The sequence below is a fragment of the Lissotriton vulgaris genome, chromosome 10, assembly GCF_964263255.1.
Source record: "Lissotriton vulgaris chromosome 10, aLisVul1.2, whole genome shotgun sequence".
In the NCBI taxonomy this organism is placed as follows: domain Eukaryota; kingdom Metazoa; phylum Chordata; class Amphibia; order Caudata; family Salamandridae; genus Lissotriton; species Lissotriton vulgaris.
Window position 1 is genome coordinate 535,927,894 of NC_141698.1, and position 23,283 is coordinate 535,951,176.

The following is a 23,283-nucleotide window of genomic DNA, read 5'->3' on the forward strand; positions in this document are numbered from 1 at the left end:
TTTTTCTAGTGTCATTTCAGGATATGGTTTCAAAATCGCCTCTTGGGGAAAAAAGTGGTCCTCATTCCTGTCTTCCAAAGAAAGAGAGACCGGGTAAGGAGAGCCCAACTTTGAGCTTCAAGGACGTTGGCCCTTAGTCTGTGCGTTCCAACCCAATACACGCCAACAAGATTCCTGAGGTAGTGTCTGTTTCTGTAGTGTAGTGGTTATCACGTTCGCCTTACACGCGAAAGGTCCCTGGTTCGAGACCGGGCAGAAATGCAGCTTGCTGTTTTTCACAGTGTTTGCATTTACTGGCTCACTTTATAGAAAAGCTGAGATAATAGAGGCTGTCTATTCCTCACCAGCCTGACGTAGTGTGCTCCAGAGATCTCAGTGACAGCTCGAAAAGAGAAGTGACGATAGCTTGCGCCATTCGCTTGCTCGCACTTTGCTCTGTAGGGTGGGCCTACTTCATGAAAGCAAGGCATGAGAGAAGAAATGCTTCTCTTGTCCTCACCACGAGCAGACACTTAAAGCAAACAAACTGTCTGAAGGACAGAGGCTTTTTAATTTCTTGTTTGATGACGGTCATGGAAAAGACAGCAATCATATTGCAGAACAGAGCAGCATGTACTGGCTAGCTGCCACTAACCCCTGGAGCCGTGTCAGAGGTGACTCTTGCGTGGCTCGTTGGTCTAGGGGTATGATTCTCGCTTAGGGTGCGAGAGGTCCCGGGTTCAAATCCCTGACGAGCCCTTTTTAGAGGTAAACATACAAACCCTACTAAAAAAGCACTATGCCTGACTATTTCTCGTTATACTGGGTGCATTGTTGCACAACATATTTCTAACCTCAGAAGAAAAATGGATCACCATGCTTTATCTGCCTACCTGCTTAGTCTCAGTGTGTCCCAGGTGATGCTTTCCCAAGCTGTACTCGCTGGCATTTAGGCATCAGATATTTGCCTGTCGATGCCTGCACAAGTGAGTTTTGAATACGTCTAATTGCAAGCATGTTGGATGATATCTCTGAGGTTTTCACACTTGTTCTGCACATTCTGAGCCGCTGCTGATACAGCAGAATAGAAGTAGGGTGAAGACTTGAGAGAAACTTTCCTCTAACAGTAGAAAGCACCAAGGTAGTTTCTGTAGTGTAGTGGTCATCACGTTCGCCTAACACGCGAAAGGTCCCCGGTTCGAGACGGGGCAGAAACACTGTGCATTGGATGCTTTTTTTGTGCACACTCTAAAACCTTATTATCTCAATGCAAGTTTAAGAAGAGGTGGTCTTTGAACACGGTGAGCCGCGAGAATTTTTTTTTACCTTTGCAGACGAAACAAAGTTATCTCCATCGATCATCTGGGGGTTGTTCTTGGGCCTATTTTTATTTTGTGTGAGCTATGTTGTATTGTTGGGGCCTTTACACCTGTGACATTTCTGTGAACGTTGTAAGTGGAAACGTTGGCAGGTGCAGACAGAAAAGTCAGAACTAAGCACACCCTGAGCCGTCAGGATGGCCGAGTGGTCTAAGGCGCCAGACTCAAGAGAGCTTGATCTTCAGTGATGCTGAGCCTTCTGGTCTCCTCATGGAGGCGTGGGTTCAAATCCCACTTCTGACAGGTCCCTTTTACACCCTTAAGTCTTCCTAATTTTTGCAGTGCATTCCCCACACACACCACAATATTTGCGGGAACCTGTAGTAAATAAAGAGAAATCCACCAGGCTGGGCCCTCAATCACAATTCCATGTATTTCTGAAAGTGACACCGCAGGCACACCTTCCATTACATTTGCAATCCATCACAGTAACTGCCTTGCTGGGTTTCGAAATAAGCAGTTGATCCCATCATTTGTTGTGAGGCTCTCCTGCCACCTTTTTGGCAGAGAAGGCACTGTCCCTGCAACAACACAGGCAGACATGTTCAACAGGGCTTCCTGGTTATGTGGGAGGAGCAGATTGCCAATGGTCCCCCCTTGAAAATTCTAATTTACATAAGGAAGACAGAGAGGTAGCTGGTAGTAGGCACTACACACGGACATTGCACTCCCTCTTGTGATTTGCAGCCAATTCTAGATTGAGGCAGGAGGAAAGGAGGAGACTCGCCCAACAATGGCCATACTGGGAAGTCAGCCACTCTGGGTCTCCCAGGTGAATGTTTCAGGCCTGTGAGCCACTCATATAAATCTCGCCTGATCGAGCCTGATCGAGCGCTGAGCGGGCGCGTTTGAATCCAAATATCAAACACCTCTTTCTCAGGCGCAAGAAATGGTGGGCCCTTCATTGCTTCTGGTGTGGAAGTCTATGGAGCAAGGGTCCAGGACTTGCAGAGGAGTACAAGTGCCAGAAAGTGCTTGCTGTTCTCATCTGTGCCTTTTTACTGCTCACTGGCCGATAGGAGATTGGCTGCCCCCTTCCTTGCTGGAGTGAAAAAACAACAACTTGAGAGAAAACATGACTTTGTGTGGCTCACTTATAGGGAGACGAGCCAAATAGCCCTGCTGTTTTCTGAAAGACGCTTCAGTAATTGTTCAAAATGTCTCCTGGCCACTCAGGCTCGTTGGTCTAGGGGTATGATTCTCGCTTCGGGTGCGAGAGGTCCCGGGTTCAATTCCCGGACGAGCCCATCCTGTGGAAGTTTTCAGGCTGCTTGTCATATAGGAGCCTTTCTTCTTTTCAATGCTATAAGACGCTGTGTATGTCGAGAAGGTTCCTTACCCTGCACGCTATTTTCCACTTTTGACATGATAAAGGAGTGCAGGACTTCCTTGCAACTGCTTTTCTGGGCTGGACCAGCAGTGTAGGAACATTACATGCAAAGAGTTTTTCTAGTGTCATTTCAGGATATGGTTTCAAAATCGCCTCTTGGGGAAAAAAGTGGTCCTCATTCCTGTCTTCCAAAGAAAGAGAGACCGGGTAAGGAGAGCCCAACTTTGAGCTTCAAGGACGTTGGCCCTTAGTCTGTGCGTTCCAACCCAATACACGCCAACAAGATTCCTGAGGTAGTGTCTGTTTCTGTAGTGTAGTGGTTATCACGTTCGCCTTACACGCGAAAGGTCCCTGGTTCGAGACCGGGCAGAAATGCAGCTTGCTGTTTTTCACAGTGTTTGCATTTACTGGCTCACTTTATAGAAAAGCTGAGATAATAGAGGCTGTCTATTCCTCACCAGCCTGACGTAGTGTGCTCCAGAGATCTCAGTGACAGCTCGAAAAGAGAAGTGACGATAGCTTGCGCCATTCGCTTGCTCGCACTTTGCTCTGTAGGGTGGGCCTACTTCATGAAAGCAAGGCATGAGAGAAGAAATGCTTCTCTTGTCCTCACCACGAGCAGACACTTAAAGCAAACAAACTGTCTGAAGGACAGAGGCTTTTTAATTTCTTGTTTGATGACGGTCATGGAAAAGACAGCAATCATATTGCAGAACAGAGCAGCATGTACTGGCTAGCTGCCACTAACCCCTGGAGCCGTGTCAGAGGTGACTCTTGCGTGGCTCGTTGGTCTAGGGGTATGATTCTCGCTTAGGGTGCGAGAGGTCCCGGGTTCAAATCCCGGACGAGCCCTTTTTAGAGGTAAACATACAAACCCTACTAAAAAAGCACTATGCCTGACTATTTCTCGTTATACTGGGTGCATTGTTGCACAACATATTTCTAACCTCAGAAGAAAAATGGATCACCATGCTTTATCTGCCTACCTGCTTAGTCTCAGTGTGTCCCAGGTGATGCTTTCCCAAGCTGTACTCGCTGGCATTTAGGCATCAAATATTTGCCTGTCGATGCCTGCACAAGTGAGTTTTGAATACGTCTAATTGCAAGCATGTTGGATGATATCTCTGAGGTTTTCACACTTGTTCTGCATATTCTGAGCCGCTGCTGATACAGCAGAATAGAAGTAGGGTGAAGACTTGAGAGAAACTTTCCTCTAACAGTAGAAAGCACCAAGGTAGTTTCTGTAGTGTAGTGGTCATCACGTTCGCCTAACACGCGAAAGGTCCCCGGTTCGAGACGGGGCAGAAACACTGTGCATTGGATGCTTTTTTTGTGCACACTCTAAAACCTTATTATCTCAATGCAAGTTTAAGAAGAGGTGGTCTTTGAACACGGTGAGCCGCGAGAATTTTTTTTTACCTTTGCAGACGAAACAAAGTTATCTCCATCGATCATCTGGGGGTTGTTCTTGGGCCTATTTTTATTTTGTGTGAGCTATGTTGTATTGTTGGGGCCTTTACACCTGTGACATTTCTGTGAACGTTGTAAGTGGAAACGTTGGCAGGTGCAGACAGAAAAGTCAGAACTAAGCACACCCTGAGCCGTCAGGATGGCCGAGTGGTCTAAGGCGCCAGACTCAAGAGAGCTTGATCTTCAGTGATGCTGAGCCTTCTGGTCTCCTCATGGAGGCGTGGGTTCAAATCCCACTTCTGACAGGTCCCTTTTACACCCTTAAGTCTTCCTAATTTTTGCAGTGCATTCCCCACACACACCACAATATTTGCGGGAACCTGTAGTAAATAAAGAGAAATCCACCAGGCTGGGCCCTCAATCACAATTCCATGTATTTCTGAAAGTGACACCGCAGGCACACCTTCCATTACATTTGCAATCCATCACAGTAACTGCCTTGCTGGGTTTCGAAATAAGCAGTTGATCCCATCATTTGTTGTGAGGCTCTCCTGCCACCTTTTTGGCAGAGAAGGCACTGTCCCTGCAACAACACAGGCAGACATGTTCAACAGGGCTTCCTGGTTATGTGGGAGGAGCAGATTGCCAATGGTCCCCCCTTGAAAATTCTAATTTACATAAGGAAGACAGAGAGGTAGCTGGTAGTAGGCACTACACACGGACATTGCACTCCCTCTTGTGATTTGCAGCCAATTCTAGATTGAGGCAGGAGGAAAGGAGGAGACTCGCCCAACAATGGCCATACTGGGAAGTCAGCCACTCTGGGTCTCCCAGGTGAATGTTTCAGGCCTGTGAGCCACTCATATAAATCTCGCCTGATCGAGCCTGATCGAGCGCTGAGCGGGCGCGTTTGAATCCAAATATCAAACACCTCTTTCTCAGGCGCAAGAAATGGTGGGCCCTTCATTGCTTCTGGTGTGGAAGTCTATGGAGCAAGGGTCCAGGACTTGCAGAGGAGTACAAGTGCCAGAAAGTGCTTGCTGTTCTCATCTGTGCCTTTTTACTGCTCACTGGCCGATAGGAGATTGGCTGCCCCCTTCCTTGCTGGAGTGAAAAAACAACAACTTGAGAGAAAACATGACTTTGTGTGGCTCACTTATAGGGAGACGAGCCAAATAGCCCTGCTGTTTTCTGAAAGACGCTTCAGTAATTGTTCAAAATGTCTCCTGGCCACTCAGGCTCGTTGGTCTAGGGGTATGATTCTCGCTTCGGGTGCGAGAGGTCCCGGGTTCAAATCCCGGACGAGCCCATCCTGTGGAAGTTTTCAGGCTGCTTGTCATATAGGAGCCTTTCTTCTTTTCAATGCTATAAGACGCTGTGTATGTCGAGAAGGTTCCTTACCCTGCACGCTATTTTCCACTTTTGACATGATAAAGGAGTGCAGGACTTCCTTGCAACTGCTTTTCTGGGCTGGACCAGCAGTGTAGGAACATTACATGCAAAGAGTTTTTCTAGTGTCATTTCAGGATATGGTTTCAAAATCGCCTCTTGGGGAAAAAAGTGGTCCTCATTCCTGTCTTCCAAAGAAAGAGAGACCGGGTAAGGAGAGCCCAACTTTGAGCTTCAAGGACGTTGGCCCTTAGTCTGTGCGTTCCAACCCAATACACGCCAACAAGATTCCTGAGGTAGTGTCTGTTTCTGTAGTGTAGTGGTTATCACGTTCGCCTTACACGCGAAAGGTCCCTGGTTCGAGACCGGGCAGAAATGCAGCTTGCTGTTTTTCACAGTGTTTGCATTTACTGGCTCACTTTATAGAAAAGCTGAGATAATAGAGGCTGTCTATTCCTCACCAGCCTGACGTAGTGTGCTCCAGAGATCTCAGTGACAGCTCGAAAAGAGAAGTGACGATAGCTTGCGCCATTCGCTTGCTCGCACTTTGCTCTGTAGGGTGGGCCTACTTCATGAAAGCAAGGCATGAGAGAAGAAATGCTTCTCTTGTCCTCACCACGAGCAGACACTTAAAGCAAACAAACTGTCTGAAGGACAGAGGCTTTTTAATTTCTTGTTTGATGACGGTCATGGAAAAGACAGCAATCATATTGCAGAACAGAGCAGCATGTACTGGCTAGCTGCCACTAACCCCTGGAGCCGTGTCAGAGGTGACTCTTGCGTGGCTCGTTGGTCTAGGGGTATGATTCTCGCTTAGGGTGCGAGAGGTCCCGGGTTCAAATCCCTGACGAGCCCTTTTTAGAGGTAAACATACAAACCCTACTAAAAAAGCACTATGCCTGACTATTTCTCGTTATACTGGGTGCATTGTTGCACAACATATTTCTAACCTCAGAAGAAAAATGGATCACCATGCTTTATCTGCCTACCTGCTTAGTCTCAGTGTGTCCCAGGTGATGCTTTCCCAAGCTGTACTCGCTGGCATTTAGGCATCAGATATTTGCCTGTCGATGCCTGCACAAGTGAGTTTTGAATACGTCTAATTGCAAGCATGTTGGATGATATCTCTGAGGTTTTCACACTTGTTCTGCACATTCTGAGCCGCTGCTGATACAGCAGAATAGAAGTAGGGTGAAGACTTGAGAGAAACTTTCCTCTAACAGTAGAAAGCACCAAGGTAGTTTCTGTAGTGTAGTGGTCATCACGTTCGCCTAACACGCGAAAGGTCCCCGGTTCGAGACGGGGCAGAAACACTGTGCATTGGATGCTTTTTTTGTGCACACTCTAAAACCTTATTATCTCAATGCAAGTTTAAGAAGAGGTGGTCTTTGAACACGGTGAGCCGCGAGAATTTTTTTTTACCTTTGCAGACGAAACAAAGTTATCTCCATCGATCATCTGGGGGTTGTTCTTGGGCCTATTTTTATTTTGTGTGAGCTATGTTGTATTGTTGGGGCCTTTACACCTGTGACATTTCTGTGAACGTTGTAAGTGGAAACGTTGGCAGGTGCAGACAGAAAAGTCAGAACTAAGCACACCCTGAGCCGTCAGGATGGCCGAGTGGTCTAAGGCGCCAGACTCAAGAGAGCTTGATCTTCAGTGATGCTGAGCCTTCTGGTCTCCTCATGGAGGCGTGGGTTCAAATCCCACTTCTGACAGGTCCCTTTTACACCCTTAAGTCTTCCTAATTTTTGCAGTGCATTCCCCACACACACCACAATATTTGCGGGAACCTGTAGTAAATAAAGAGAAATCCACCAGGCTGGGCCCTCAATCACAATTCCATGTATTTCTGAAAGTGACACCGCAGGCACACCTTCCATTACATTTGCAATCCATCACAGTAACTGCCTTGCTGGGTTTCGAAATAAGCAGTTGATCCCATCATTTGTTGTGAGGCTCTCCTGCCACCTTTTTGGCAGAGAAGGCACTGTCCCTGCAACAACACAGGCAGACATGTTCAACAGGGCTTCCTGGTTATGTGGGAGGAGCAGATTGCCAATGGTCCCCCCTTGAAAATTCTAATTTACATAAGGAAGACAGAGAGGTAGCTGGTAGTAGGCACTACACACGGACATTGCACTCCCTCTTGTGATTTGCAGCCAATTCTAGATTGAGGCAGGAGGAAAGGAGGAGACTCGCCCAACAATGGCCATACTGGGAAGTCAGCCACTCTGGGTCTCCCAGGTGAATGTTTCAGGCCTGTGAGCCACTCATATAAATCTCGCCTGATCGAGCCTGATCGAGCGCTGAGCGGGCGCGTTTGAATCCAAATATCAAACACCTCTTTCTCAGGCGCAAGAAATGGTGGGCCCTTCATTGCTTCTGGTGTGGAAGTCTATGGAGCAAGGGTCCAGGACTTGCAGAGGAGTACAAGTGCCAGAAAGTGCTTGCTGTTCTCATCTGTGCCTTTTTACTGCTCACTGGCCGATAGGAGATTGGCTGCCCCCTTCCTTGCTGGAGTGAAAAAACAACAACTTGAGAGAAAACATGACTTTGTGTGGCTCACTTATAGGGAGACGAGCCAAATAGCCCTGCTGTTTTCTGAAAGACGCTTCAGTAATTGTTCAAAATGTCTCCTGGCCACTCAGGCTCGTTGGTCTAGGGGTATGATTCTCGCTTCGGGTGCGAGAGGTCCCGGGTTCAAATCCCGGACGAGCCCATCCTGTGGAAGTTTTCAGGCTGCTTGTCATATAGGAGCCTTTCTTCTTTTCAATGCTATAAGACGCTGTGTATGTCGAGAAGGTTCCTTACCCTGCACGCTATTTTCCACTTTTGACATGATAAAGGAGTGCAGGACTTCCTTGCAACTGCTTTTCTGGGCTGGACCAGCAGTGTAGGAACATTACATGCAAAGAGTTTTTCTAGTGTCATTTCAGGATATGGTTTCAAAATCGCCTCTTGGGGAAAAAAGTGGTCCTCATTCCTGTCTTCCAAAGAAAGAGAGACCGGGTAAGGAGAGCCCAACTTTGAGCTTCAAGGACGTTGGCCCTTAGTCTGTGCGTTCCAACCCAATACACGCCAACAAGATTCCTGAGGTAGTGTCTGTTTCTGTAGTGTAGTGGTTATCACGTTCGCCTTACACGCGAAAGGTCCCTGGTTCGAGACCGGGCAGAAATGCAGCTTGCTGTTTTTCACAGTGTTTGCATTTACTGGCTCACTTTATAGAAAAGCTGAGATAATAGAGGCTGTCTATTCCTCACCAGCCTGACGTAGTGTGCTCCAGAGATCTCAGTGACAGCTCGAAAAGAGAAGTGACGATAGCTTGCGCCATTCGCTTGCTCGCACTTTGCTCTGTAGGGTGGGCCTACTTCATGAAAGCAAGGCATGAGAGAAGAAATGCTTCTCTTGTCCTCACCACGAGCAGACACTTAAAGCAAACAAACTGTCTGAAGGACAGAGGCTTTTTAATTTCTTGTTTGATGACGGTCATGGAAAAGACAGCAATCATATTGCAGAACAGAGCAGCATGTACTGGCTAGCTGCCACTAACCCCTGGAGCCGTGTCAGAGGTGACTCTTGCGTGGCTCGTTGGTCTAGGGGTATGATTCTCGCTTAGGGTGCGAGAGGTCCCGGGTTCAAATCCCTGACGAGCCCTTTTTAGAGGTAAACATACAAACCCTACTAAAAAAGCACTATGCCTGACTATTTCTCGTTATACTGGGTGCATTGTTGCACAACATATTTCTAACCTCAGAAGAAAAATGGATCACCATGCTTTATCTGCCTACCTGCTTAGTCTCAGTGTGTCCCAGGTGATGCTTTCCCAAGCTGTACTCGCTGGCATTTAGGCATCAGATATTTGCCTGTCGATGCCTGCACAAGTGAGTTTTGAATACGTCTAATTGCAAGCATGTTGGATGATATCTCTGAGGTTTTCACACTTGTTCTGCACATTCTGAGCCGCTGCTGATACAGCAGAATAGAAGTAGGGTGAAGACTTGAGAGAAACTTTCCTCTAACAGTAGAAAGCACCAAGGTAGTTTCTGTAGTGTAGTGGTCATCACGTTCGCCTAACACGCGAAAGGTCCCCGGTTCGAGACGGGGCAGAAACACTGTGCATTGGATGCTTTTTTTGTGCACACTCTAAAACCTTATTATCTCAATGCAAGTTTAAGAAGAGGTGGTCTTTGAACACGGTGAGCCGCGAGAATTTTTTTTTACCTTTGCAGACGAAACAAAGTTATCTCCATCGATCATCTGGGGGTTGTTCTTGGGCCTATTTTTATTTTGTGTGAGCTATGTTGTATTGTTGGGGCCTTTACACCTGTGACATTTCTGTGAACGTTGTAAGTGGAAACGTTGGCAGGTGCAGACAGAAAAGTCAGAACTAAGCACACCCTGAGCCGTCAGGATGGCCGAGTGGTCTAAGGCGCCAGACTCAAGAGAGCTTGATCTTCAGTGATGCTGAGCCTTCTGGTCTCCTCATGGAGGCGTGGGTTCAAATCCCACTTCTGACAGGTCCCTTTTACACCCTTAAGTCTTCCTAATTTTTGCAGTGCATTCCCCACACACACCACAATATTTGCGGGAACCTGTAGTAAATAAAGAGAAATCCACCAGGCTGGGCCCTCAATCACAATTCCATGTATTTCTGAAAGTGACACCGCAGGCACACCTTCCATTACATTTGCAATCCATCACAGTAACTGCCTTGCTGGGTTTCGAAATAAGCAGTTGATCCCATCATTTGTTGTGAGGCTCTCCTGCCACCTTTTGGGCAGAGAAGGCACTGTCCCTGCAACAACACAGGCAGACATGTTCAACAGGGCTTCCTGGTTATGTGGGAGGAGCAGATTGCCAATGGTCCCCCCTTGAAAATTCTAATTTACATAAGGAAGACAGAGAGGTAGCTGGTAGTAGGCACTACACACGGACATTGCACTCCCTCTTGTGATTTGCAGCCAATTCTAGATTGAGGCAGGAGGAAAGGAGGAGACTCGCCCAACAATGGCCATACTGGGAAGTCAGCCACTCTGGGTCTCCCAGGTGAATGTTTCAGGCCTGTGAGCCACTCATATAAATCTCGCCTGATCGAGCCTGATCGAGCGCTGAGCGGGCGCGTTTGAATCCAAATATCAAACACCTCTTTCTCAGGCGCAAGAAATGGTGGGCCCTTCATTGCTTCTGGTGTGGAAGTCTATGGAGCAAGGGTCCAGGACTTGCAGAGGAGTACAAGTGCCAGAAAGTGCTTGCTGTTCTCATCTGTGCCTTTTTACTGCTCACTGGCCGATAGGAGATTGGCTGCCCCCTTCCTTGCTGGAGTGAAAAAACAACAACTTGAGAGAAAACATGACTTTGTGTGGCTCACTTATAGGGAGACGAGCCAAATAGCCCTGCTGTTTTCTGAAAGACGCTTCAGTAATTGTTCAAAATGTCTCCTGGCCACTCAGGCTCGTTGGTCTAGGGGTATGATTCTCGCTTCGGGTGCGAGAGGTCCCGGGTTCAAATCCCGGACGAGCCCATCCTGTGGAAGTTTTCAGGCTGCTTGTCATATAGGAGCCTTTCTTCTTTTCAATGCTATAAGACGCTGTGTATGTCGAGAAGGTTCCTTACCCTGCACGCTATTTTCCACTTTTGACATGATAAAGGAGTGCAGGACTTCCCTGCAACTGCTTTTCTGGGCTGGACCAGCAGTGTAGGAACATTACATGCAAAGAGTTTTTCTAGTGTCATTTCAGGATATGGTTTCAAAATCGCCTCTTGGGGAAAAAAGTGGTCCTCATTCCTGTCTTCCAAAGAAAGAGAGACCGGGTAAGGAGAGCCCAACTTTGAGCTTCAAGGACGTTGGCCCTTAGTCTGTGCGTTCCAACCCAATACACGCCAACAAGATTCCTGAGGTAGTGTCTGTTTCTGTAGTGTAGTGGTTATCACGTTCGCCTTACACGCGAAAGGTCCCTGGTTCGAGACCGGGCAGAAATGCAGCTTGCTGTTTTTCACAGTGTTTGCATTTACTGGCTCACTTTATAGAAAAGCTGAGATAATAGAGGCTGTCTATTCCTCACCAGCCTGACGTAGTGTGCTCCAGAGATCTCAGTGACAGCTCGAAAAGAGAAGTGACGATAGCTTGCGCCATTCGCTTGCTCGCACTTTGTTCTGTAGGGTGGGCCTACTTCATGAAAGCAAGGCATGAGAGAAGAAATGCTTCTCTTGTCCTCACCACGAGCAGACACTTAAAGCAAACAAACTGTCTGAAGGACAGAGGCTTTTTAATTTCTTGTTTGATGACGGTCATGGAAAAGACAGCAATCATATTGCAGAACAGAGCAGCATGTACTGGCTAGCTGCCACTAACCCCTGGAGCCGTGTCAGAGGTGACTCTTGCGTGGCTCGTTGGTCTAGGGGTATGATTCTCGCTTAGGGTGCGAGAGGTCCCGGGTTCAAATCCCTGACGAGCCCTTTTTAGAGGTAAACATACAAACCCTACTAAAAAAGCACTATGCCTGACTATTTCTCGTTATACTGGGTGCATTGTTGCACAACATATTTCTAACCTCAGAAGAAAAATGGATCACCATGCTTTATCTGCCTACCTGCTTAGTCTCAGTGTGTCCCAGGTGATGCTTTCCCAAGCTGTACTCGCTGGCATTTAGGCATCAGATATTTGCCTGTCGATGCCTGCACAAGTGAGTTTTGAATACGTCTAATTGCAAGCATGTTGGATGATATCTCTGAGGTTTTCACACTTGTTCTGCACATTCTGAGCCGCTGCTGATACAGCAGAATAGAAGTAGGGTGAAGACTTGAGAGAAACTTTCCTCTAACAGTAGAAAGCACCAAGGTAGTTTCTGTAGTGTAGTGGTCATCACGTTCGCCTAACACGCGAAAGGTCCCCGGTTCGAGACGGGGCAGAAACACTGTGCATTGGATGCTTTTTTTGTGCACACTCTAAAACCTTATTATCTCAATGCAAGTTTAAGAAGAGGTGGTCTTTGAACACGGTGAGCCGCGAGAATTTTTTTTTACCTTTGCAGACGAAACAAAGTTATCTCCATCGATCATCTGGGGGTTGTTCTTGGGCCTATTTTTATTTTGTGTGAGCTATGTTGTATTGTTGGGGCCTTTACACCTGTGACATTTCTGTGAACGTTGTAAGTGGAAACGTTGGCAGGTGCAGACAGAAAAGTCAGAACTAAGCACACCCTGAGCCGTCAGGATGGCCGAGTGGTCTAAGGCGCCAGACTCAAGAGAGCTTGATCTTCAGTGATGCTGAGCCTTCTGGTCTCCTCATGGAGGCGTGGGTTCAAATCCCACTTCTGACAGGTCCCTTTTACACCCTTAAGTCTTCCTAATTTTTGCAGTGCATTCCCCACACACACCACAATATTTGCGGGAACCTGTAGTAAATAAAGAGAAATCCACCAGGCTGGGCCCTCAATCACAATTCCATGTATTTCTGAAAGTGACACCGCAGGCACACCTTCCATTACATTTGCAATCCATCACAGTAACTGCCTTGCTGGGTTTCGAAATAAGCAGTTGATCCCATCATTTGTTGTGAGGCTCTCCTGCCACCTTTTTGGCAGAGAAGGCACTGTCCCTGCAACAACACAGGCAGACATGTTCAACAGGGCTTCCTGGTTATGTGGGAGGAGCAGATTGCCAATGGTCCCCCCTTGAAAATTCTAATTTACATAAGGAAGACAGAGAGGTAGCTGGTAGTAGGCACTACACACGGACATTGCACTCCCTCTTGTGATTTGCAGCCAATTCTAGATTGAGGCAGGAGGAAAGGAGGAGACTCGCCCAACAATGGCCATACTGGGAAGTCAGCCACTCTGGGTCTCCCAGGTGAATGTTTCAGGCCTGTGAGCCACTCATATAAATCTCGCCTGATCGAGCCTGATCGAGCGCTGAGCGGGCGCGTTTGAATCCAAATATCAAACACCTCTTTCTCAGGCGCAAGAAATGGTGGGCCCTTCATTGCTTCTGGTGTGGAAGTCTATGGAGCAAGGGTCCAGGACTTGCAGAGGAGTACAAGTGCCAGAAAGTGCTTGCTGTTCTCATCTGTGCCTTTTTACTGCTCACTGGCCGATAGGAGATTGGCTGCCCCCTTCCTTGCTGGAGTGAAAAAACAACAACTTGAGAGAAAACATGACTTTGTGTGGCTCACTTATAGGGAGACGAGCCAAATAGCCCTGCTGTTTTCTGAAAGACGCTTCAGTAATTGTTCAAAATGTCTCCTGGCCACTCAGGCTCGTTGGTCTAGGGGTATGATTCTCGCTTCGGGTGCGAGAGGTCCCGGGTTCAAATCCCGGACGAGCCCATCCTGTGGAAGTTTTCAGGCTGCTTGTCATATAGGAGCCTTTCTTCTTTTCAATGCTATAAGACGCTGTGTATGTCGAGAAGGTTCCTTACCCTGCACGCTATTTTCCACTTTTGACATGATAAAGGAGTGCAGGACTTCCTTGCAACTGCTTTTCTGGGCTGGACCAGCAGTGTAGGAACATTACATGCAAAGAGTTTTTCTAGTGTCATTTCAGGATATGGTTTCAAAATCGCCTCTTGGGGAAAAAAGTGGTCCTCATTCCTGTCTTCCAAAGAAAGAGAGACCGGGTAAGGAGAGCCCAACTTTGAGCTTCAAGGACGTTGGCCCTTAGTCTGTGCGTTCCAACCCAATACACGCCAACAAGATTCCTGAGGTAGTGTCTGTTTCTGTAGTGTAGTGGTTATCACGTTCGCCTTACACGCGAAAGGTCCCTGGTTCGAGACCGGGCAGAAATGCAGCTTGCTGTTTTTCACAGTGTTTGCATTTACTGGCTCACTTTATAGAAAAGCTGAGATAATAGAGGCTGTCTATTCCTCACCAGCCTGACGTAGTGTGCTCCAGAGATCTCAGTGACAGCTCGAAAAGAGAAGTGACGATAGCTTGCGCCATTCGCTTGCTCGCACTTTGCTCTGTAGGGTGGGCCTACTTCATGAAAGCAAGGCATGAGAGAAGAAATGCTTCTCTTGTCCTCACCACGAGCAGACACTTAAAGCAAACAAACTGTCTGAAGGACAGAGGCTTTTTAATTTCTTGTTTGATGACGGTCATGGAAAAGACAGCAATCATATTGCAGAACAGAGCAGCATGTACTGGCTAGCTGCCACTAACCCCTGGAGCCGTGTCAGAGGTGACTCTTGCGTGGCTCGTTGGTCTAGGGGTATGATTCTCGCTTAGGGTGCGAGAGGTCCCGGGTTCAAATCCCTGACGAGCCCTTTTTAGAGGTAAACATACAAACCCTACTAAAAAAGCACTATGCCTGACTATTTCTCGTTATACTGGGTGCATTGTTGCACAACATATTTCTAACCTCAGAAGAAAAATGGATCACCATGCTTTATCTGCCTACCTGCTTAGTCTCAGTGTGTCCCAGGTGATGCTTTCCCAAGCTGTACTCGCTGGCATTTAGGCATCAGATATTTGCCTGTCGATGCCTGCACAAGTGAGTTTTGAATACGTCTAATTGCAAGCATGTTGGATGATATCTCTGAGGTTTTCACACTTGTTCTGCACATTCTGAGCCGCTGCTGATACAGCAGAATAGAAGTAGGGTGAAGACTTGAGAGAAACTTTCCTCTAACAGTAGAAAGCACCAAGGTAGTTTCTGTAGTGTAGTGGTCATCACGTTCGCCTAACACGCGAAAGGTCCCCGGTTCGAGACGGGGCAGAAACACTGTGCATTGGATGCTTTTTTTGTGCACACTCTAAAACCTTATTATCTCAATGCAAGTTTAAGAAGAGGTGGTCTTTGAACACGGTGAGCCGCGAGAATTTTTTTTTACCTTTGCAGACGAAACAAAGTTATCTCCATCGATCATCTGGGGGTTGTTCTTGGGCCTATTTTTATTTTGTGTGAGCTATGTTGTATTGTTGGGGCCTTTACACCTGTGACATTTCTGTGAACGTTGTAAGTGGAAACGTTGGCAGGTGCAGACAGAAAAGTCAGAACTAAGCACACCCTGAGCCGTCAGGATGGCCGAGTGGTCTAAGGCGCCAGACTCAAGAGAGCTTGATCTTCAGTGATGCTGAGCCTTCTGGTCTCCTCATGGAGGCGTGGGTTCAAATCCCACTTCTGACAGGTCCCTTTTACACCCTTAAGTCTTCCTAATTTTTGCAGTGCATTCCCCACACACACCACAATATTTGCGGGAACCTGTAGTAAATAAAGAGAAATCCACCAGGCTGGGCCCTCAATCACAATTCCATGTATTTCTGAAAGTGACACCGCAGGCACACCTTCCATTACATTTGCAATCCATCACAGTAACTGCCTTGCTGGGTTTCGAAATAAGCAGTTGATCCCATCATTTGTTGTGAGGCTCTCCTGCCACCTTTTGGGCAGAGAAGGCACTGTCCCTGCAACAACACAGGCAGACATGTTCAACAGGGCTTCCTGGTTATGTGGGAGGAGCAGATTGCCAATGGTCCCCCCTTGAAAATTCTAATTTACATAAGGAAGACAGAGAGGTAGCTGGTAGTAGGCACTACACACGGACATTGCACTCCCTCTTGTGATTTGCAGCCAATTCTAGATTGAGGCAGGAGGAAAGGAGGAGACTCGCCCAACAATGGCCATACTGGGAAGTCAGCCACTCTGGGTCTCCCAGGTGAATGTTTCAGGCCTGTGAGCCACTCATATAAATCTCGCCTGATCGAGCCTGATCGAGCGCTGAGCGGGCGCGTTTGAATCCAAATATCAAACACCTCTTTCTCAGGCGCAAGAAATGGTGGGCCCTTCATTGCTTCTGGTGTGGAAGTCTATGGAGCAAGGGTCCAGGACTTGCAGAGGAGTACAAGTGCCAGAAAGTGCTTGCTGTTCTCATCTGTGCCTTTTTACTGCTCACTGGCCGATAGGAGATTGGCTGCCCCCTTCCTTGCTGGAGTGAAAAAACAACAACTTGAGAGAAAACATGACTTTGTGTGGCTCACTTATAGGGAGACGAGCCAAATAGCCCTGCTGTTTTCTGAAAGACGCTTCAGTAATTGTTCAAAATGTCTCCTGGCCACTCAGGCTCGTTGGTCTAGGGGTATGATTCTCGCTTCGGGTGCGAGAGGTCCCGGGTTCAAATCCCGGACGAGCCCATCCTGTGGAAGTTTTCAGGCTGCTTGTCATATAGGAGCCTTTCTTCTTTTCAATGCTATAAGACGCTGTGTATGTCGAGAAGGTTCCTTACCCTGCACGCTATTTTCCACTTTTGACATGATAAAGGAGTGCAGGACTTCCCTGCAACTGCTTTTCTGGGCTGGACCAGCAGTGTAGGAACATTACATGCAAAGAGTTTTTCTAGTGTCATTTCAGGATATGGTTTCAAAATCGCCTCTTGGGGAAAAAAGTGGTCCTCATTCCTGTCTTCCAAAGAAAGAGAGACCGGGTAAGGAGAGCCCAACTTTGAGCTTCAAGGACGTTGGCCCTTAGTCTGTGCGTTCCAACCCAATACACGCCAACAAGATTCCTGAGGTAGTGTCTGTTTCTGTAGTGTAGTGGTTATCACGTTCGCCTTACACGCGAAAGGTCCCTGGTTCGAGACCGGGCAGAAATGCAGCTTGCTGTTTTTCACAGTGTTTGCATTTACTGGCTCACTTTATAGAAAAGCTGAGATAATAGAGGCTGTCTATTCCTCACCAGCCTGACGTAGTGTGCTCCAGAGATCTCAGTGACAGCTCGAAAAGAGAAGTGACGATAGCTTGCGCCATTCGCTTGCTCGCACTTTGTTCTGTAGGGTGGGCCTACTTCATGAAAGCAAGGCATGAGAGAAGAAATGCTTCTCTTGTCCTCACCACGAGCAGACACTTAAAGCAAACAAACTGTCTGAAGGACAGAGGCTTTTTAATTTCTTGTTTGATGACGGTCATGGAAAAGACAGCAATCATATTGCAGAACAGAGCAGCATGTACTGGCTAGCTGCCACTAACCCCTGGAGCCGTGTCAGAGGTGACTCTTGCGTGGCTCGTTGGTCTAGGGGTATGATTCTCGCTTAGGGTGCGAGAGGTCCCGGGTTCAAATCCCTGACGAGCCCTTTTTAGAGGTAAACATACAAACCCTACTAAAAAAGCACTATGCCTGACTATTTCTCGTTATACTGGGTGCATTGTTGCACAACATATTTCTAACCTCAGAAGAAAAATGGATCACCATGCTTTATCTGCCTACCTGCTTAGTCTCAGTGTGTCCCAGGTGATGCTTTCCCAAGCTGTACTCGCTGGCATTTAGGCATCAGATATTTGCCTGTCGATGCCTGCACAAGTGAGTTTTGAATACGTCTAATTGCAAGCATGTTGGATGATATCTCTGAGGTTTTCACACTTGTTCTGCACATTCTGAGCCGCTGCTGATACAGCAGAATAGAAGTAGGGTGAAGACTTGAGAGAAACTTTCCTCTAACAGTAGAAAGCACCAAGGTAGTTTCTGTAGTGTAGTGGTCATCACGTTCGCCTAACACGCGAAAGGTCCCCGGTTCGAGACGGGGCAGAAACACTGTGCATTGGATGCTTTTTTTGTGCACACTCTAAAACCTTATTATCTCAATGCAAGTTTAAGAAGAGGTGGTCTTTGAACACGGTGAGCCGCGAGAATTTTTTTTTACCTTTGCAGACGAAACAAAGTTATCTCCATCGATCATCTGGGGGTTGTTCTTGGGCCTATTTTTATTTTGTGTGAGCTATGTTGTATTGTTGGGGCCTTTACACCTGTGACATTTCTGTGAACGTTGTAAGTGGAAACGTTGGCAGGTGCAGACAGAAAAGTCAGAACTAAGCACACCCTGAGCCGTCAGGATGGCCGAGTGGTCTAAGGCGCCAGACTCAAGAGAGCTTGATCTTCAGTGATGCTGAGCCTTCTGGTCTCCTCATGGAGGCGTGGGTTCAAATCCCACTTCTGACAGGTCCCTTTTACACCCTTAAGTCTTCCTAATTTTTGCAGTGCATTCCCCACACACACCACAATATTTGCGGGAACCTGTAGTAAATAAAGAGAAATCCACCAGGCTGGGCCCTCAATCACAATTCCATGTATTTCTGAAAGTGACACCGCAGGCACACCTTCCATTACATTTGCAATCCATCACAGTAACTGCCTTGCTGGGTTTCGAAATAAGCAGTTGATCCCATCATTTGTTGTGAGGCTCTCCTGCCACCTTTTTGGCAGAGAAGGCACTGTCCCTGCAACAACACAGGCAGACATGTTCAACAGGGCTTCCTGGTTATGTGGGAGGAGCAGATTGCCAATGGTCCCCCCTTGAAAATTCTAATTTACATAAGGAAGACAGAGAGGTAGCTGGTAGTAGGCACTACACACGGACATTGCACTCCCTCTTGTGATTTGCAGCCAATTCTAGATTGAGGCAGGAGGAAAGGAGGAGACTCGCCCAACAATGGCCATACTGGGAAGTCAGCCACTCTGGGTCTCCCAGGTGAATGTTTCAGGCCTGTGAGCCACTCATATAAATCTCGCCTGATCGAGCCTGATCGAGCGCTGAGCGGGCGCGTTTGAATCCAAATATCAAACACCTCTTTCTCAGGCGCAAGAAATGGTGGGCCCTTCATTGCTTCTGGTGTGGAAGTCTATGGAGCAAGGGTCCAGGACTTGCAGAGGAGTACAAGTGCCAGAAAGTGCTTGCTGTTCTCATCTGTGCCTTTTTACTGCTCACTGGCCGATAGGAGATTGGCTGCCCCCTTCCTTGCTGGAGTGAAAAAACAACAACTTGAGAGAAAACATGACTTTGTGTGGCTCACTTATAGGGAGACGAGCCAAATAGCCCTGCTGTTTTCTGAAAGACGCTTCAGTAATTGTTCAAAATGTCTCCTGGCCACTCAGGCTCGTTGGTCTAGGGGTATGATTCTCGCTTCGGGTGCGAGAGGTCCCGGGTTCAAATCCCGGACGAGCCCATCCTGTGGAAGTTTTCAGGCTGCTTGTCATATAGGAGCCTTTCTTCTTTTCAATGCTATAAGACGCTGTGTATGTCGAGAAGGTTCCTTACCCTGCACGCTATTTTCCACTTTTGACATGATAAAGGAGTGCAGGACTTCCTTGCAACTGCTTTTCTGGGCTGGACCAGCAGTGTAGGAACATTACATGCAAAGAGTTTTTCTAGTGTCATTTCAGGATATGGTTTCAAAATCGCCTCTTGGGGAAAAAAGTGGTCCTCATTCCTGTCTTCCAAAGAAAGAGAGACCGGGTAAGGAGAGCCCAACTTTGAGCTTCAAGGACGTTGGCCCTTAGTCTGTGCGTTCCAACCCAATACACGCCAACAAGATTCCTGAGGTAGTGTCTGTTTCTGTAGTGTAGTGGTTATCACGTTCGCCTTACACGCGAAAGGTCCCTGGTTCGAGACCGGGCAGAAATGCAGCTTGCTGTTTTTCACAGTGTTTGCATTTACTGGCTCACTTTATAGAAAAGCTGAGATAATAGAGGCTGTCTATTCCTCACCAGCCTGACGTAGTGTGCTCCAGAGATCTCAGTGACAGCTCGAAAAGAGAAGTGACGATAGCTTGCGCCATTCGCTTGCTCGCACTTTGCTCTGTAGGGTGGGCCTACTTCATGAAAGCAAGGCATGAGAGAAGAAATGCTTCTCTTGTCCTCACCACGAGCAGACACTTAAAGCAAACAAACTGTCTGAAGGACAGAGGCTTTTTAATTTCTTGTTTGATGACGGTCATGGAAAAGACAGCAATCATATTGCAGAACAGAGCAGCATGTACTGGCTAGCTGCCACTAACCCCTGGAGCCGTGTCAGAGGTGACTCTTGCGTGGCTCGTTGGTCTAGGGGTATGATTCTCGCTTAGGGTGCGAGAGGTCCCGGGTTCAAATCCCTGACGAGCCCTTTTTAGAGGTAAACATACAAACCCTACTAAAAAAGCACTATGCCTGACTATTTCTCGTTATACTGGGTGCATTGTTGCACAACATATTTCTAACCTCAGAAGAAAAATGGATCACCATGCTTTATCTGCCTACCTGCTTAGTCTCAGTGTGTCCCAGGTGATGCTTTCCCAAGCTGTACTCGCTGGCATTTAGGCATCAGATATTTGCCTGTCGATGCCTGCACAAGTGAGTTTTGAATACGTCTAATTGCAAGCATGTTGGATGATATCTCTGAGGTTTTCACACTTGTTCTGCACATTCTGAGCCGCTGCTGATACAGCAGAATAGAAGTAGGGTGAAGACTTGAGAGAAACTTTCCTCTAACAGTAGAAAGCACCAAGGTAGTTTCTGTAGTGTAGTGGTCATCACGTTCGCCTAACACGCGAAAGGTCCCCGGTTCGAGACGGGGCAGAAACACTGTGCATTGGATGCTTTTTTTGTGCACACTCTAAAACCTTATTATCTCAATGCAAGTTTAAGAAGAGGTGGTCTTTGAACACGGTGAGCCGCGAGAATTTTTTTTTACCTTTGCAAACGAAACAAAGTTATCTCCATCGATCATCTGGGGGTTGTTCTTGGGCCTATTTTTATTTTGTGTGAGCTATGTTGTATTGTTGGGGCCTTTACACCTGTGACATTTCTGTGAACGTTGTAAGTGGAAACGTTGGCAGGTGCAGACAGAAAAGTCAGAACTAAGCACACCCTGAGCCGTCAGGATGGCCGAGTGGTCTAAGGCGCCAGACTCAAGAGAGCTTGATCTTCAGTGATGCTGAGCCTTCTGGTCTCCTCATGGAGGCGTGGGTTCAAATCCCACTTCTGACAGGTCCCTTTTACACCCTTAAGTCTTCCTAATTTTTGCAGTGCATTCCCCACACACACCACAATATTTGCGGGAACCTGTAGTAAATAAAGAGAAATCCACCAGGCTGGGCCCTCAATCACAATTCCATGTATTTCTGAAAGTGACACCGCAGGCACACCTTCCATTACATTTGCAATCCATCACAGTAACTGCCTTGCTGGGTTTCGAAATAAGCAGTTGATCCCATCATTTGTTGTGAGGCTCTCCTGCCACCTTTTTGGCAGAGAAGGCACTGTCCCTGCAACAACACAGGCAGACATGTTCAACAGGGCTTCCTGGTTATGTGGGAGGAGCAGATTGCCAATGGTCCCCCCTTGAAAATTCTAATTTACATAAGGAAGACAGAGAGGTAGCTGGTAGTAGGCACTACACACGGACATTGCACTCCCTCTTGTGATTTGCAGCCAATTCTAGATTGAGGCAGGAGGAAAGGAGGAGACTCGCCCAACAATGGCCATACTGGGAAGTCAGCCACTCTGGGTCTCCCAGGTGAATGTTTCAGGCCTGTGAGCCACTCATATAAATCTCGCCTGATCGAGCCTGATCGAGCGCTGAGCGGGCGCGTTTGAATCCAAATATCAAACACCTCTTTCTCAGGCGCAAGAAATGGTGGGCCCTTCATTGCTTCTGGTGTGGAAGTCTATGGAGCAAGGGTCCAGGACTTGCAGAGGAGTACAAGTGCCAGAAAGTGCTTGCTGTTCTCATCTGTGCCTTTTTACTGCTCACTGGCCGATAGGAGATTGGCTGCCCCCTTCCTTGCTGGAGTGAAAAAACAACAACTTGAGAGAAAACATGACTTTGTGTGGCTCACTTATAGGGAGACGAGCCAAATAGCCCTGCTGTTTTCTGAAAGACGCTTCAGTAATTGTTCAAAATGTCTCCTGGCCACTCAGGCTCGTTGGTCTAGGGGTATGATTCTCGCTTCGGGTGCGAGAGGTCCCGGGTTCAAATCCCGGACGAGCCCATCCTGTGGAAGTTTTCAGGCTGCTTGTCATATAGGAGCCTTTCTTCTTTTCAATGCTATAAGACGCTGTGTATGTCGAGAAGGTTCCTTACCCTGCACGCTATTTTCCACTTTTGACATGATAAAGGAGTGCAGGACTTCCTTGCAACTGCTTTTCTGGGCTGGACCAGCAGTGTAGGAACATTACATGCAAAGAGTTTTTCTAGTGTCATTTCAGGATATGGTTTCAAAATCGCCTCTTGGGGAAAAAAGTGGTCCTCATTCCTGTCTTCCAAAGAAAGAGAGACCGGGTAAGGAGAGCCCAACTTTGAGCTTCAAGGACGTTGGCCCTTAGTCTGTGCGTTCCAACCCAATACACGCCAACAAGATTCCTGAGGTAGTGTCTGTTTCTGTAGTGTAGTGGTTATCACGTTCGCCTTACACGCGAAAGGTCCCTGGTTCGAGACCGGGCAGAAATGCAGCTTGCTGTTTTTCACAGTGTTTGCATTTACTGGCTCACTTTATAGAAAAGCTGAGATAATAGAGGCTGTCTATTCCTCACCAGCCTGACGTAGTGTGCTCCAGAGATCTCAGTGACAGCTCGAAAAGAGAAGTGACGATAGCTTGCGCCATTCGCTTGCTCGCACTTTGCTCTGTAGGGTGGGCCTACTTCATGAAAGCAAGGCATGAGAGAAGAAATGCTTCTCTTGTCCTCACCACGAGCAGACACTTAAAGCAAACAAACTGTCTGAAGGACAGAGGCTTTTTAATTTCTTGTTTGATGACGGTCATGGAAAAGACAGCAATCATATTGCAGAACAGAGCAGCATGTACTGGCTAGCTGCCACTAACCCCTGGAGCCGTGTCAGAGGTGACTCTTGCGTGGCTCGTTGGTCTAGGGGTATGATTCTCGCTTAGGGTGCGAGAGGTCCCGGGTTCAAATCCCGGACGAGCCCTTTTTAGAGGTAAACATACAAACCCTACTAAAAAAGCACTATGCCTGACTATTTCTCGTTATACTGGGTGCATTGTTGCACAACATATTTCTAACCTCAGAAGAAAAATGGATCACCATGCTTTATCTG

General features: G+C 47.4%; 42 non-coding genes across 42 annotated transcripts; all 42 read left to right on the plus strand.

Annotated features, from left to right (window-relative positions):
- The first annotated feature begins 188 nt into the window (after positions 1-188).
- Positions 189-261, plus strand: TRNAV-UAC (transfer RNA valine (anticodon UAC)). The gene has a single exon. It is a non-coding gene; the product is annotated as a tRNA-Val (tRNA).
- A 405-nt stretch (positions 262-666) lies between these two features.
- On the plus strand, positions 667-738 carry TRNAP-AGG (transfer RNA proline (anticodon AGG)). Its single transcript has one exon. It is a non-coding gene; the product is annotated as a tRNA-Pro (tRNA).
- Positions 739-1,123: 385 nt separating this feature from the next.
- TRNAV-AAC (transfer RNA valine (anticodon AAC)) lies at positions 1,124-1,196 on the plus strand. The gene has a single exon. It is a non-coding gene; the product is annotated as a tRNA-Val (tRNA).
- Positions 1,197-1,489: 293 nt separating this feature from the next.
- Positions 1,490-1,601, plus strand: TRNAL-CAA (transfer RNA leucine (anticodon CAA)). The gene is made up of 2 exons: positions 1,490-1,527; positions 1,556-1,601. It is a non-coding gene; the product is annotated as a tRNA-Leu (tRNA).
- Positions 1,602-2,533: 932 nt separating this feature from the next.
- Positions 2,534-2,605, plus strand: TRNAP-CGG (transfer RNA proline (anticodon CGG)). The gene has a single exon. It is a non-coding gene; the product is annotated as a tRNA-Pro (tRNA).
- A 385-nt stretch (positions 2,606-2,990) lies between these two features.
- On the plus strand, positions 2,991-3,063 carry TRNAV-UAC (transfer RNA valine (anticodon UAC)). The gene has a single exon. It is a non-coding gene; the product is annotated as a tRNA-Val (tRNA).
- A 405-nt stretch (positions 3,064-3,468) lies between these two features.
- TRNAP-AGG (transfer RNA proline (anticodon AGG)) lies at positions 3,469-3,540 on the plus strand. Its single transcript has one exon. It is a non-coding gene; the product is annotated as a tRNA-Pro (tRNA).
- Positions 3,541-3,925: 385 nt separating this feature from the next.
- On the plus strand, positions 3,926-3,998 carry TRNAV-AAC (transfer RNA valine (anticodon AAC)). The gene has a single exon. It is a non-coding gene; the product is annotated as a tRNA-Val (tRNA).
- Positions 3,999-4,291: 293 nt separating this feature from the next.
- On the plus strand, positions 4,292-4,403 carry TRNAL-CAA (transfer RNA leucine (anticodon CAA)). Its single transcript has 2 exons — positions 4,292-4,329; positions 4,358-4,403. It is a non-coding gene; the product is annotated as a tRNA-Leu (tRNA).
- A 932-nt stretch (positions 4,404-5,335) lies between these two features.
- TRNAP-CGG (transfer RNA proline (anticodon CGG)) lies at positions 5,336-5,407 on the plus strand. The gene has a single exon. It is a non-coding gene; the product is annotated as a tRNA-Pro (tRNA).
- Positions 5,408-5,792: 385 nt separating this feature from the next.
- On the plus strand, positions 5,793-5,865 carry TRNAV-UAC (transfer RNA valine (anticodon UAC)). The gene has a single exon. It is a non-coding gene; the product is annotated as a tRNA-Val (tRNA).
- A 405-nt stretch (positions 5,866-6,270) lies between these two features.
- On the plus strand, positions 6,271-6,342 carry TRNAP-AGG (transfer RNA proline (anticodon AGG)). Its single transcript has one exon. It is a non-coding gene; the product is annotated as a tRNA-Pro (tRNA).
- Positions 6,343-6,727: 385 nt separating this feature from the next.
- On the plus strand, positions 6,728-6,800 carry TRNAV-AAC (transfer RNA valine (anticodon AAC)). Its single transcript has one exon. It is a non-coding gene; the product is annotated as a tRNA-Val (tRNA).
- Positions 6,801-7,093: 293 nt separating this feature from the next.
- TRNAL-CAA (transfer RNA leucine (anticodon CAA)) lies at positions 7,094-7,205 on the plus strand. Its single transcript has 2 exons — positions 7,094-7,131; positions 7,160-7,205. It is a non-coding gene; the product is annotated as a tRNA-Leu (tRNA).
- A 932-nt stretch (positions 7,206-8,137) lies between these two features.
- TRNAP-CGG (transfer RNA proline (anticodon CGG)) lies at positions 8,138-8,209 on the plus strand. Its single transcript has one exon. It is a non-coding gene; the product is annotated as a tRNA-Pro (tRNA).
- Positions 8,210-8,594: 385 nt separating this feature from the next.
- Positions 8,595-8,667, plus strand: TRNAV-UAC (transfer RNA valine (anticodon UAC)). The gene has a single exon. It is a non-coding gene; the product is annotated as a tRNA-Val (tRNA).
- Positions 8,668-9,072: 405 nt separating this feature from the next.
- TRNAP-AGG (transfer RNA proline (anticodon AGG)) lies at positions 9,073-9,144 on the plus strand. The gene has a single exon. It is a non-coding gene; the product is annotated as a tRNA-Pro (tRNA).
- Positions 9,145-9,529: 385 nt separating this feature from the next.
- On the plus strand, positions 9,530-9,602 carry TRNAV-AAC (transfer RNA valine (anticodon AAC)). The gene has a single exon. It is a non-coding gene; the product is annotated as a tRNA-Val (tRNA).
- Positions 9,603-9,895: 293 nt separating this feature from the next.
- Positions 9,896-10,007, plus strand: TRNAL-CAA (transfer RNA leucine (anticodon CAA)). Its single transcript has 2 exons — positions 9,896-9,933; positions 9,962-10,007. It is a non-coding gene; the product is annotated as a tRNA-Leu (tRNA).
- A 932-nt stretch (positions 10,008-10,939) lies between these two features.
- On the plus strand, positions 10,940-11,011 carry TRNAP-CGG (transfer RNA proline (anticodon CGG)). Its single transcript has one exon. It is a non-coding gene; the product is annotated as a tRNA-Pro (tRNA).
- Positions 11,012-11,396: 385 nt separating this feature from the next.
- On the plus strand, positions 11,397-11,469 carry TRNAV-UAC (transfer RNA valine (anticodon UAC)). The gene has a single exon. It is a non-coding gene; the product is annotated as a tRNA-Val (tRNA).
- Positions 11,470-11,874: 405 nt separating this feature from the next.
- TRNAP-AGG (transfer RNA proline (anticodon AGG)) lies at positions 11,875-11,946 on the plus strand. The gene has a single exon. It is a non-coding gene; the product is annotated as a tRNA-Pro (tRNA).
- A 385-nt stretch (positions 11,947-12,331) lies between these two features.
- On the plus strand, positions 12,332-12,404 carry TRNAV-AAC (transfer RNA valine (anticodon AAC)). The gene has a single exon. It is a non-coding gene; the product is annotated as a tRNA-Val (tRNA).
- Positions 12,405-12,697: 293 nt separating this feature from the next.
- Positions 12,698-12,809, plus strand: TRNAL-CAA (transfer RNA leucine (anticodon CAA)). The gene is made up of 2 exons: positions 12,698-12,735; positions 12,764-12,809. It is a non-coding gene; the product is annotated as a tRNA-Leu (tRNA).
- Positions 12,810-13,741: 932 nt separating this feature from the next.
- On the plus strand, positions 13,742-13,813 carry TRNAP-CGG (transfer RNA proline (anticodon CGG)). Its single transcript has one exon. It is a non-coding gene; the product is annotated as a tRNA-Pro (tRNA).
- Positions 13,814-14,198: 385 nt separating this feature from the next.
- On the plus strand, positions 14,199-14,271 carry TRNAV-UAC (transfer RNA valine (anticodon UAC)). Its single transcript has one exon. It is a non-coding gene; the product is annotated as a tRNA-Val (tRNA).
- Positions 14,272-14,676: 405 nt separating this feature from the next.
- Positions 14,677-14,748, plus strand: TRNAP-AGG (transfer RNA proline (anticodon AGG)). Its single transcript has one exon. It is a non-coding gene; the product is annotated as a tRNA-Pro (tRNA).
- A 385-nt stretch (positions 14,749-15,133) lies between these two features.
- On the plus strand, positions 15,134-15,206 carry TRNAV-AAC (transfer RNA valine (anticodon AAC)). The gene has a single exon. It is a non-coding gene; the product is annotated as a tRNA-Val (tRNA).
- A 293-nt stretch (positions 15,207-15,499) lies between these two features.
- Positions 15,500-15,611, plus strand: TRNAL-CAA (transfer RNA leucine (anticodon CAA)). The gene is made up of 2 exons: positions 15,500-15,537; positions 15,566-15,611. It is a non-coding gene; the product is annotated as a tRNA-Leu (tRNA).
- Positions 15,612-16,543: 932 nt separating this feature from the next.
- Positions 16,544-16,615, plus strand: TRNAP-CGG (transfer RNA proline (anticodon CGG)). The gene has a single exon. It is a non-coding gene; the product is annotated as a tRNA-Pro (tRNA).
- Positions 16,616-17,000: 385 nt separating this feature from the next.
- On the plus strand, positions 17,001-17,073 carry TRNAV-UAC (transfer RNA valine (anticodon UAC)). Its single transcript has one exon. It is a non-coding gene; the product is annotated as a tRNA-Val (tRNA).
- Positions 17,074-17,478: 405 nt separating this feature from the next.
- On the plus strand, positions 17,479-17,550 carry TRNAP-AGG (transfer RNA proline (anticodon AGG)). The gene has a single exon. It is a non-coding gene; the product is annotated as a tRNA-Pro (tRNA).
- Positions 17,551-17,935: 385 nt separating this feature from the next.
- TRNAV-AAC (transfer RNA valine (anticodon AAC)) lies at positions 17,936-18,008 on the plus strand. Its single transcript has one exon. It is a non-coding gene; the product is annotated as a tRNA-Val (tRNA).
- A 293-nt stretch (positions 18,009-18,301) lies between these two features.
- Positions 18,302-18,413, plus strand: TRNAL-CAA (transfer RNA leucine (anticodon CAA)). The gene is made up of 2 exons: positions 18,302-18,339; positions 18,368-18,413. It is a non-coding gene; the product is annotated as a tRNA-Leu (tRNA).
- Positions 18,414-19,345: 932 nt separating this feature from the next.
- Positions 19,346-19,417, plus strand: TRNAP-CGG (transfer RNA proline (anticodon CGG)). The gene has a single exon. It is a non-coding gene; the product is annotated as a tRNA-Pro (tRNA).
- A 385-nt stretch (positions 19,418-19,802) lies between these two features.
- Positions 19,803-19,875, plus strand: TRNAV-UAC (transfer RNA valine (anticodon UAC)). Its single transcript has one exon. It is a non-coding gene; the product is annotated as a tRNA-Val (tRNA).
- Positions 19,876-20,280: 405 nt separating this feature from the next.
- Positions 20,281-20,352, plus strand: TRNAP-AGG (transfer RNA proline (anticodon AGG)). The gene has a single exon. It is a non-coding gene; the product is annotated as a tRNA-Pro (tRNA).
- A 385-nt stretch (positions 20,353-20,737) lies between these two features.
- On the plus strand, positions 20,738-20,810 carry TRNAV-AAC (transfer RNA valine (anticodon AAC)). Its single transcript has one exon. It is a non-coding gene; the product is annotated as a tRNA-Val (tRNA).
- A 293-nt stretch (positions 20,811-21,103) lies between these two features.
- TRNAL-CAA (transfer RNA leucine (anticodon CAA)) lies at positions 21,104-21,215 on the plus strand. Its single transcript has 2 exons — positions 21,104-21,141; positions 21,170-21,215. It is a non-coding gene; the product is annotated as a tRNA-Leu (tRNA).
- A 932-nt stretch (positions 21,216-22,147) lies between these two features.
- On the plus strand, positions 22,148-22,219 carry TRNAP-CGG (transfer RNA proline (anticodon CGG)). The gene has a single exon. It is a non-coding gene; the product is annotated as a tRNA-Pro (tRNA).
- Positions 22,220-22,604: 385 nt separating this feature from the next.
- On the plus strand, positions 22,605-22,677 carry TRNAV-UAC (transfer RNA valine (anticodon UAC)). The gene has a single exon. It is a non-coding gene; the product is annotated as a tRNA-Val (tRNA).
- A 405-nt stretch (positions 22,678-23,082) lies between these two features.
- Positions 23,083-23,154, plus strand: TRNAP-AGG (transfer RNA proline (anticodon AGG)). Its single transcript has one exon. It is a non-coding gene; the product is annotated as a tRNA-Pro (tRNA).
- The last annotated feature ends 129 nt before the right edge of the window (positions 23,155-23,283 follow it).